Consider the following 13147-nt stretch of genomic DNA (forward strand, 5'->3'; position numbering starts at 1 on the left):
CAATTTTGTTTCTGGGGAAAAAGCACTTATATATTATGTAAACACTCTCTATATAAATGTTGTCATTTTCCTCAAGTAAATTAGAGAATCATATTTTATAATCAAGATACTTTCATTTTCAGTAATGCTGCGTTCAGATTGAGATTTAATGCCATTAATCCTAAGAGATAGAGAAAAGGTATTACTTATATTTTCTAAAATAATATTTTAAATTCTAATATTTCTCAGGGTCATACACCTTTTGCATTTTTAGTCTGGAGATATGTATTTATTTAAAAATTGTATGTGAAATTATCAATCACATTTATATAAGTTCATACCTGAATTGCAATGACTTATGGGTAAAATTTAACCCTCTCGTTCTTTGCTGTAAAACTTATCTTCACATATGTACAGACCCAAATTGATCATGGCAAATCACTGAATACCCTAAGAGCCACCAGCATTCCATAACCAACAGCAACTTTAAATGGACATTTAAATATCCCAATGACATGTTGTCATGTTGTTGAATTCTAATGCAAATCTAAAGCATGAAAATACGTTTGAATGTTGTTTCTCAGTTTCAATGCACCCCATTCTGGCAGGTCAGTCTCCACTCGGTCTTTTTCCAGAGAAGCAACCACTCCCTTGTCATCCTTGAACCTAATCCTCACGTCCACCTCACATGGACCTGGGATAGAATAGAAGGAATGATGAAAGAAAAAGGACACTGCCTGCCTCTTCGGCCGAGTAGGGGGAGAATCATTGGTGAAGCCTTTCCCAGTTCCCCACCTGTGGACAGGGGCTGGGACTCTTCATTAGAGTTACTTGTCACCTCACTTGGACAGCTTCAGCTCCACTCAGGAGTTACCCAGGGTGACATGGAGTTCAGAACACCATCAGAGACTTGGTATCTTCAGGAAAACAGTAGGTTGGAATCAGCCCTTTCCTGCTTATCCAGATAAAGAGAGATTAGCTTGGAGATAAGAAAGGAACTCCATGTCTTGTCAGATGTTTTTAAATTCTAACAATATTTGAAGAATCTCAGCTCTGGCTAGCATTGTCAGCCTCCCCTCCAGGCAAGCTTTGTCATCTGTCCACATGGCAAGAGCACTCCTGGCCTAGGGACTTGGCTTTTACCGCCTCCTCTCACCAATGCTCATGCTGCTCATGTCCTGACATCCTTCCTGTCTTACTGAATCTGAAAGCCTCTCTCGGTCACCTGCTTAACAAGCACCTGCCCAACCCAACCACTTGTTGCCCTTTAAGGCTTGATTACCCCCTCCCAACCAAGCACGTTATACACTGTGGCATTTCTGTTCCCTGATTCCCACCCTGTTAGAATACAACTATATCCCCTGGGGCCTGGGAAGTGCTCAATGATGGTTTCTTTTGAAGAAACGCATTTCCATCATATTAAAATATATTATGGGAGAGAACCTCAGAAAATTTCCCTATTATATACACTGGCCACTATTTTCATGATTGGGGGCCCTCAAATTAATTATGTCACTAAGTCTCTCTACATTTGATTTCTTCTGTTAAGTGGGATTAGAATAATATTCTCCCCAATAATTTTAATTATGAGAACTAAATTATACATAGGAATTGTGCCTGGCTCTAAGAAAGGACATGTGAATGAATGTTCACTACTGTTATTAACAATTATTTTCCTGTAGTGATGGATGTGAATCATAGAAAAATGCAACAATTTTCAGGTAGACAACACTGCCTTCACTTGGGGTCACACCCAGAATGTCCAGTGCTTGACTATCTGTGTAGTCTGAGCTGTCATGGGAGAGCCACCCTATGGGTAACTAGGCACTTCTCCTTCCTCAATATATTCTACAAGGTTCTTGGGCCATCACCAGTGCCAAGAAGGTACAGACAGTGCTCAAAGATAGTAGTCCAGCCTGGGATCACACAAGGCTTCTGATCCCTAGGACCATCAGGGCACTCCAGGAACCAGGATTTGAACAGAGAATCAGCTTCAAAAAAACAACATTAAGGGAAGAGAAGATGGTGGATTAGAGGAAGGATGCACTTCCCAATAGCTCGTCAACACCAGGCTTACAAAGTGTAAGACGACTTACTCAGTGTGCCAACATCTGCTACCTACCTCCTACCTCTCCTCTGGTGGCATTTTTTAAATATTTCAAACTTTTTCTCACCTTTCCAGACTATTTTCTTTTTACTTAAGAAACCATAACCTCATTGAATAATACAATTACAAAGTTTATGTAATTCATATTCCATTCATCGATGTGATTATTAATACAGGGGACAACATAGTAGACACTTGATGTCAAATGCCTGATCTAATTCACAGTTTTGTATTGCTGGTATTGATGTTAAATGCTGACCCCACCATTCCTACCTAGATGGTAATTAATGTTACAGATGTCAAAGTAGCACCAGACATTTATCTTAAAACTATCTATTTGTTAGTGACATTACTGCTATTACTGGTTCTACCTCTGGAAAGTGGTTATCCAGTTGAAAATGTTCCTAATGCCATTACCTTGAACTCCATGTTCTCTTCTATCCCAATGATTCTCAGGTCACTTCAGGATTAAAGATAAATATCCTGCTGCCGAGAAAAATGACCCAGCCAAACAATATCGAATTTTATCCCACAATATTGATCTAGCCCCACCTGAGCCTAAACATTACTTCAAATCATAGAATTTGGGAAGCAAAAACAAAAACCAAAAACCAGGCTCCAAGAATGAACAACCAGAGGGGAACTTCAGATTACCACCCCCCTGACATCCACTCACCTGTCAAAAACAGATAAATTCTAACATAAAAAAGAACTATACATGTAAGAACATGCATATAAGAGAGGAAGGGAAATCCATCTCAATTGATGTGCATGTCCAGGACCTCTGAAAACATGAGGAAACAGGCAAACAAATGTCCCCCAAAATCTCATAATTCTCTAACAAAGATTCCCACAGATATGGAAGTGGATTAAATTTCAGAAAAAAAATCATAAAAACTGATTATTAAAATTTTCAATGAACTACAAAAAGATCCAAGGACTAAATTAAGAGAGCAAATAGAGGAGATAAAAGACCATTTCAATAAGGAAATAGAAATGTTAAAATGAAACTAAACAGAATTCCTGGAAATGAAATATACAATAAATCAAATAAAAAACTCACTTGAAAGCATCACCAACAGATTAGATTGCATAGAAAACATAACTTCTGCCCTTGAAGACAGAACCTCAAGCATGGAAGACAGGATACATAGACTTGAGTACACAAAATACACTAAAGAGAAAAAGAATAGAACATGACCAGAATATAAAAGAATATGGAACAAGATCAAGAGACCAAATCCGAGAATCTCTGGGATAGAAAAGAACATGGAGATATAAGCTAATAGAATTAAGAACATTTTCAATTGGATAATCACAGAAAACTTTCCTCATGTCAGAAATGAGATAGATATACACATACAGGAAGCAGACAGGACCCTAAATAGACTCATCAGATGAGACGCTCTCCAAGAAACATCATAATTAAAATATCTAGCTCAGAATACAAGGAAAGACTATTGAAAGCTGCAAGAGAGAAACTTAAGGTCACATTAAGAGGCAAACCAATAAGGCTCACTTCTGACTTCTCAACTCAGACACTAAAATCAAGGAGGGCCTGGAATGAGATATTCCAGGCTCTAAAAGAAAATAATTTCCAGGCTGGGGATATAGCTCAGTTGGTAGTGTGCTTGCCTTGCACGCACAAGGTTCTGGGTTCAATCCACACACACACACACACACACACACACACACACACACACAGAAAGAAAAAATAATTGCCAATTAAGATTGCTCTATCCAGCAAAACTCTCTTTCTTATTTGATGGAGAAATAAAAACTTTCAATGACAGGGATAAACTAAAAGAACAGGTGACAACCAACCCATCAAAACAAAGAATTCTCAAAGATAAACTGCACACAGAGGAACTCAGAAATAAATCCCCGAACTTCCAAATGATGATCAATAGAAGATCAGAATCAAATATAAGTAAAACTTAAAATGAAAGCAAACTACAAACACATATCCCATAATAACACTGAACATAAATGGCCTTGACTCACAAATTAAAACACACATATTAGCAGAATGGATTAAAAAACAAAATCCAATGATATGCTGTTTTCAAAAGATTCATCTTATAGGAAATGACACTCATAATCTGAGGGTAAAAGGATATAAAAACATACTCCTTGAACATGGATTCCAAAAACAAGTTGGAATAGCTATTCTCATATCTGAAAAAGCTGATTTCAAGTAAAAAATAATCAGAAGAGACAAAGAAGGCCATTACTTTCTGGTAAAGGGAATGAGCCAACAGAAAAATATAATGATAGTAAATGTGTATACCCCAAATGTCAATGTACTCTGTTAGATTAAAAATATATTCCTTGACATTAAATTCCAGATAGACCCCAATACAATAATGCTAGGTGATTTCAACACACCTTTATTACCAATAGAGAGGTTATCAAAGCATAAAATCAATAAAGACATATCCTACCTATATAATACTATAACTCAAATGGACCTAATAGATATCTACAGAATCTTTCACCCCAAAACAGCTGATTATATCTTCTTCTCAGCAGCTAATGGGACTTTTTCCAAAATAGGTCATATTCTAGGTTATTATATAAGTTACTATATAAGTCTTAGGAACTATAAAAATATTGATATAATCCTGTGCATCCTATTATACCATAATGGAATGACACTAGATATCAGTAGCAAGAAAAATAATAGAAACCACATGGAGATTAAATAATACTCTTTTAAATAAAGAATGGGTCAAAAAAGAAATGAAAGAAGAAATCAAGAAATTCTTAGACACAAATAAAAATAAAGTTACAAATTATCAAAATCTCTGGGACAGTATTAAAGCAATAGTAAGAAGAAAATCCACTGAAAGCCTGAAGTAAAAAAAATAGAGAGATTCCAAACAAGTAAGCTTATGTTCCACCTGAAAACCTAGAAAGAGCAAACTAACTCCAAAATCAGAAGATGGGAAATAATAAAGATCAAAGCCAAAATTATATAAAGTGAGAATAAAAAACAAAATACATGATAAATGCAACAAAGAATTAGTTCTTTAAAAAAAAATTTAAAAATAAGATTGATAAACCCTGAGTTCTGTCTTTGGCTCAGCCTGCTTTGCCATCTTGCTTCCTAGCAAGGGATTATTTTACCATGTAAGTACTGTCTAACACCATGTAGTAATTAATATGTCCTCAAGTAATGATTAGCAATGTAATCATTACTTGAGGACATATTAATGTATATTATTTATTAATATTAATATTAATAATAATATTATACTTTATTATTATTAATTAATAAAGTAATGCACACTACTTCAAAACAAAAATAAAGGTCCCTCTGCTTAATTATTTTTCTATAATTAATAAAATTTAAACAGATCTTACCTACCAGACATGCTTTCAGAACTGTTTTTAGTACTGTGGTCATCTCCTAAATAAGGCAGGGCATGCACACAGTGAATAAAAAGAAGCAATTATTTGTTCTAAAATTGTGCAAATTATAAAAATAGAACTAAAACTAAACAGATTCTTCTTTTAAACCTTTCTCATTGAGTCCAAATCTAGCCCATTTTAGTTCTTCTAGTCTATTAAACTTATTCTTCTTGGGAAATGGGTAAACTGAATAGGTTGAATATGGGATCAAAGCATATCTTTGGCTACAATACTAATTTCATTTGTGTATCACCCAAGTCCTCTTCAGCCTGGACTTGTTCCTATTCTTCCTGACTCATACATGGAAAGCTAACTGTCTTCATTTTCAAATCTTTCACTCTTTCAATTTAACTATAGACAATGAGAACCAGGGATTGGCAGGAGCTATACAGAGGAAGGAAATGATTTGAGAAGACAGATGAGAACAATAAAAAAGCAGCTATTGCAGTCTGCTTTGAGGGCTTGCTGTGTCAGGTATCGTATATGTTTTGACACCTTTAGATATTTACTCATTTTATCTACATTATGTGTTTGTACATATGTATGTATTTTACACATATTTAATTTGCATATACTTATGTAAATGCTTTAACCATATTTACTCATTAATCCTCAAGAATATCTAATGGTTTAAGCTGAGACTGATAAGTTTCTATACACAATCCCTATGGCCCCTACCATCCTCCCTAAGTGGTAGAGTGATTTCAACTTAGACAGCCTGGCTTTAACTTGACTCTTAAGCATGTCCTTACACTTACAAATAATTCAGTCCGAGGGAGTTGATGACTGACAGATCTGATATGAGGAGGAGGAGAGTGGAAGCAGGAGGCCTATTGCATCCATGAGCTAATTCCTGAGAGGATAGTGATGTATTTACTATATATGGGCAGGTGCTAGGAAATCAAGGTGTTAAGATTTGGCTTTGGTCCTTGGGGGCTGGAAACAAAGAGAAATGTATCTCAACCTTGGCGGCACAGCTTTCTAAACACACCCATGTCTGAACCCTGCCCTTCCTTAAAGGCTTGATAATAAACTGAATATCAGACTTTTTTTTACAGGTCCAAAAATGTTTGTAGTGTGCAGCCAGGGTTGAGAATCACTAGACCAGAATCTGTCTTAATCATATCTCTGGTCTGCAAACTTGGACCCTTCCATGATCATTGGACAAATCATTCCTCCAGAAATTTGTAGATGCATTCCCATTTCCAGATAATCCTTCCCGAGACTCCACCTCAAAAGCTCCAGAGGGTCTGGGAGCTTAGTGGTAGAACTCTTGCCTAGCATGTGCAAGGCCCTAGGTTCAATTCCCAGAACTGAAAAAAACAAACAAACAAAAAGCAGTACCAATGTCACTTTGATGAAATCCACCCTCCCAGCCATGAGTTTAATGGCTGACCCATCATAGAGCTTTTTACCATTGCCAAACTTAAGAACTGACACAATGCTTTCAAACAGAAAAATGAATACCTTTTCCTTTCATTTTGGCTTTCAGATGGAAAATCTAACAGGAAAACTATACTATTTTCTTGCTACAAACTGGATAATTTTTATGAATTTATTTGGGCATTTAACAATATCAGTTAAAGACTTACATGAGCTACAGTCTTCTGAAGTGTCCAAATTGGGGCTAGGGCAATTTAAATTTTCAGAAGAAAATAAAAATGTAAAAGTGTGAATTTAAGACTACAATGAAAAAAATTATTTCCCTTTTTTGTAAATCCACCAAGCCAATAATAATAGAAACATAATCTCCTATCAATGAAATCGCCTCTAGGCACAAAGCAGCCTTGCCTTTTAGACAGGTGCTAGCTACCACTGGCAAGAGATCCCATATCTTACAAGAAAAATTTATACCAAGAAGCCTTAGGCAGTTCCCACCTAGAAGGAAATGAAAAGCTAATGCACCCAAAGTTTACATGGGGATTAGTCTCCTAGTAATCCATCAATTTTGCACCTTGATTTTACTTACTTTAAAAACTGAAATTAATCTCAGTATACACTGTGAGATTTATTTGCATAAAGAATCCAAAAATAAAGTTTACTCCAGTGGAACAAACTGCAGTTGGTGGAGGTATGGGACTACAAAACACCCCAATCCCTCTTTCTAAACAAGCGGGTGTTCATGCAGGTGACAGTTGCAGCGAGCTGAGCACATTTTGTTCTGTGCACTTTTCTGAAAATGAATTAAATTTTGCAATATGATTGGTTTAAAAGCTCTTAATGCTTCAAGAGACTTCTGATGGATGTCTAAGGGCATTCTCACAAGCATCCAGGGCACACATAATTGAATGTCAAGGGTTTAATGTCCCCTCCAAGTTAGAATAAACTGAATATATCTTTAAAATAAAATAAAAGAACTTTTGGTGTGTGTGTGTGTGTGTGTGTGTGTTTAAAAGATTACTAAAATTGCAGCCACTGCCCGCAAGGTAGGCAGACCGCGCGTCCCGGAGAAGGGGGCCAGCGGCCCACTGGTGTGGTAGTCAGATCATCCCAATTGGAGGAAGGGCCCAGCCACCGCCTGCGCCTGCACAGTAGGCAGACCTGTGACCTGGACAACAGGCCCAGCGGCCGGCTGGTGTGGTAGACAGATCATCCCTATTGGAGGAGGGGCCCAGCGGCTGCCTGCAAGGTAGGCAGGCTGCATGTCCCGGAGAAGGGGCCCAGCGGCCCACTGGCGTGGTAGACAGATCATCCCAATTGGAGGAAGGGCTCAGCCGCCGCCTGCGCCTGCACAGTAGGCAGACCTGCGACCTGGAGAACAGGCTCAGCTCCTCCCCTGAGCGGTAGACAGACCTCCCCAGTTGGAGGAGCCCAGCCTCCAGCCGGTGAGGTAGACAGACCACTCCAACTGGAGGAGGGGCCCTGCCACCCACGCGTGCGATCATCTGACAGAGCTCTTGACAAACATAAGGTTTCCCCAACACCCCCACCTCATCAAACACCTTATGAGAAGAACTGATGGAACTCATCTTGGAAAATCCCACCAACCCTTAAAACCCACCAACCGGTTGACTGGCATGGCTACCAGTGTGGTTCTGCAGCGGATCAGGCACCTGGTTTACATCTCAGAGAATAAGAGTAGAGAGGCCACAGGTGGAAGCTCAAGTCCTCTCACACTGACCACCACCACCATCCTGAACCCAGAGACTCAAGCTAGGAATAGACAACGCCACCAACTGGAAGAAATGAAAACAGAGTTCTGAGAGACATTTTTTTATTTCTTTTTTTTTCTTTCTTTTTCTCTCTTCTCTCTCTCTTTTCAACCATTCACCTCTACGCTCCCCCCTCGGGTCTTTGCAACCTCAACATATGTGAAACCAAAAATTATACACAAAAAAGGTCTTTAACAACTGAATCACCAGAATAATATACTATAGAGGAATTGCATATGCCCCACCTCCCTTCTCCCTTTTTATTCCTTTTCTTTTTTCTCATATTTTCTTTTTCCTGTTCTCTTTTTTCTCTCCCTTTACTTGTTGTCTATTTTCTTCCCTCTTACTCCCTCTATCCCACTTGCAACCCCCTAAATTTAACTATTCATAAGTAGGGTAATCTTATAAATACAGATAGGAATTTGAATCTATACATTCTTCCATAAATTACCCATCTATTGGTTAGAGCTCTCCAAAGTTACTAAATTAGATTAACCCCATACCCTCACTCCTTTCCCCAGAAACATAACATCCTACACCTGAAATCCAGTTTTCTTCAAGCTACCAGAAATGGTATGCCTTTCATGAAACTAATGACTATATTTGTAAATGATAATCGAAACCAACATTTGTAGACATAGAGTCTAGCTATAAATGTAGCAATAAGGAAAACGTGTTGCTTAGATGATGTACTATTGATATTGAGAACTATTAACATTGTGTTTCTCCACAAAAGGGAGACTTTGCAACTATACAAGAGCAATATAAATATATAGGGGGAAAATTCAATAACATATCAGTTTCACCAAGCAGAAAGAAATGTGAGCAGTATGAAAAGACAAGGAAAGAAAGGACCACAAGCAATACAGGTCAACTCAACTTTAGAAGAGGTAATATCTGCAGTAGATAGAATGTCAGATAAAGAATTCAGGATATACATGCTTCAGATGATCTGGAGTCTCAAGGAAGACATTAGACAGCAAAATCAGACAATGAAAGATCACTTCGACAATGAATTACATACACAAATCCAAGAAGCAAAAGATAAACTATACAGGGAGATAGAGGTTATAAAATACAAACAAACAGAAATCCTAGAAATTCAGGAATCAATAAACCAAATTAAAAACTTAAATGAGAATACTACCAGCAGAGTAGAACACTTAGAAGATAGAACATCAGACAATGAAGACAAAATATTTCAACTTGAAAAGAACATAGACAGCTCAGTGAGACTGTTAAGAAACCATGAGCAGAACATCCAAGAAATATGGGATAACATAAAGAGACCAAACTTAAGAGTCATTGGGATACAGGAAGGTACAGAGGTCCAAACCAAAGAAATGAACAATCTGTTCAATGAAATAATATAAGAAAACTTCCCAGACTTGAAGAATGAGACAGAATCCCAAATCCTAGAAGCCTACAGGATGCCAAATGTGCAAAATCATAAGAGATCCACACCTAGACACATTATAATGAAGATGCCCAACATACAGAATAAGGAGAGAATTTTAAAAGCTACAAGAGAAAGGAGGCAGATTGCATTTAGGGGTAAACCAATCAGGATAACAGCTGATCTTTCAACACAGACTCAAAAGCTAGAAGATCCTGGAACAACATATTTCAAATGCTGAAAGAAAATGGATTCCAACCAAGAATTGTGTATCCAGCGAAATTAAGCTTCAGGATGGAAGATGAAATTAAAACCTTCCACGATAAACAAAAGTTAAAAGAATTTGCAGCTAGAAAACCATCTCTTCAAAACATCCTCGGCAAAATATTACAGGAAGAGGAAATGGAAAATAACAATGAAAACCAACAGTGGGAGGTAGTACAGTAAAGGGAAAAAATAATCAAAGAGGAAAAACAAACCATGTTAAGTAACATAAATAAACAAATATGGCTGGAAGAACAATCCATATCTCAATAATAACCCTAAATGTTAATGGCTTAAACTCACCAATTAAGAGACACAGGCTAGTACAATGGATCAAAAAAAAAAAAAAAAAAAAAAAGATCCAACAATATGCTGCCTACAGGAGATGCATTTGATAGGAAAAGACATACATAGACTGAAGGTGAAAGGTTGGGAAAAATCATATCACTCATATGGACTTTGGAAACAAGCAGGAGTGTCCATACTCATATCAAATAAAATAGATTTCAAGCCAAAGTTAATCAAAAGGGATAAAGAGGGACACTACATACTGCTCAAGGGAACCATAGACCAACAAGACATAACAATCATAAATATATATGCCCCAAACAATGGTGCAGCTATGTTCATCAAACAAACTCTTCTCAAGTTCAAGAGTCTAATAGACCACCATACAATAATTATGGGAGACTTCAACACACCTCTCTCACCACTGGACAGATCTTCCAAACAAAAGTTGAATAAAGAAACTATAGAACTCAATAATACAATTAAAAACCTAGACTTAATCGACATATATAGAATATACCACCCAACATCAAGCAGTTACACTTTTTTCTCAGTAGCACATGGATCCTTCTCAAAAATAGATCATATATTATGTCACAGGGCAACTCTTAGACATTATAAAGGAGTAGAGATAATACCATGCATCTCATCGGATCATAATGGAATGAAACTGGAAATCAACGATAAAAGAAGGAAGGAAAAATCATGCATCACTTGGAGAATGAACAATAGGTTACTGAATGATCAATGGGTTATAGAAGACATCAAGGAGGAAATTAAAAAATTCTTAGAGATAAATGAAAACACAGACACAACATATCAGAATCTATGGGATACAATGAAAGCAGTTCTAAGAGGAAAATTCATTGCTTGGAGTTCATTCCTTAAAAAAAGAAAAAACCAACAAATAAATGATCTCACACTTCATTTCAAAATCCTAGAAAAAGAAGAGCAAAACAACAGCAAAAGAAGTAGAAGGCAAGAAATAATTAAAATCAGAGCTGAAATCAATGAAACTGAAACAAAGGAACAATTGAAAAAATTGACAAAACTAAAAGTTGGTTCTTTGAAAAAATAAATAAGATTGACAAACCCTTAGCCATGCTAATGAAGAGAAGAAGAGAGAGAACTCAAATTACTAACATACGGGATGAAAAAGGCAATATCACAACAGACACTTCAGAAATTCAGAAGATAATTAGAAATAATTTTGAATCCTTATACTCGAATAAAATAGAAGATAGTGAAGGCATCGATAAATTTATTAAGTCATATGATCTGCCCAGATTGAGTCAGGAGGATATAGACAACCTAAACAGACCAATATCAATTGAGGAAATAGAAGAAGCCATCAAAAGACTACCAACCAAGAAAAGCCCAGGACCGGATGGGTAAACAGCAGAGTTTTACAAAACCTTTAAAGAAGAACTAATACCAATACTTTTCAAGCTATTTCAGGAAATAGAAAAAGAGGGAGAACTTCCAAATTCATTTGACGAGTCCAACATCACCCTGATTTCTAAACCAGACAAAGACACTTCAAAGAAAGAAAACTACAGACCAATGTCTCTAATGAACCTAGATGCAAAAATCCTCAATAAAATTCTGGCGAATCAGATACAAAAACATTTCAAAAAAATTGTGCACCATGATCAAGTAGGAGTCATCCCTGGGATGCAAGGCTGGTTCAATATACGGAAATCAATAAATGTTATTCACCACATCAATAGACTTAAAGATAAGAACCATATGATCATCTCAATAGATGCAGAAAAAGCATTTGACAAAGTACAGCATCCCTTTATGTTCAAAACTCTAGAAAAACTAGGGATAACAGGAACATACATCAATATTGTAAAAGCTATCTATGCTATGCCTCAGGCTAGCATCATTCTGAATGGAGAAAAACTGAAGGCATTCCCTCTAAAATCTGGAACAAGACAGGGATGCCCTCTCTCACCACTTCTGTTCAACATAGTTCTCGAAACACTGGCCAGAGCAATTAGATAGATGAAAGAAATTAAAGGCATAAAAATAGGAAAAGAAGAACTTAAATTATCACTATTTGCAGATGACATGATTCTATACCTAGCAGACCCAAAAGGGTCTACAAAGAAACTTTTAGAGCTAATAAATGAATTCAGCAAAGTGGCAGGATATAAAATCAACATGCATAAATCAAAGGCATTCCTGTATTTCAGTGACAAATCTTCTGAAATGGAAATGAGGACAAACACTCCATTCACAATATCCTCAAAAAAAAAAATAAATAAATAAAATACTTGGGAATCAACCTAACAAAAGAAGTGAAAGACTTATACAATGAAAACTACAGAACCCCTAAAGAGAGAAATAGAAGAAGATCTTAGATGATGGAAAAATATACCCTGTTCATGGATAGGCAGAACTAACATCATCAAAATGGCGATATTACCAAAAGTTCTCTATAGGTTTAATGCAATGCCAATCAAAATCCCAACGGCATTTTTTGTAGAAATCGATAAAGCAATCATGAAATTCATGTGGAAAAACAAAACACCCAGAATA

The sequence above is a fragment of the Callospermophilus lateralis genome, chromosome 9 (genome assembly GCF_048772815.1).
Source record: "Callospermophilus lateralis isolate mCalLat2 chromosome 9, mCalLat2.hap1, whole genome shotgun sequence".
In the NCBI taxonomy this organism is placed as follows: Eukaryota; Metazoa; Chordata; class Mammalia; order Rodentia; family Sciuridae; genus Callospermophilus; species Callospermophilus lateralis.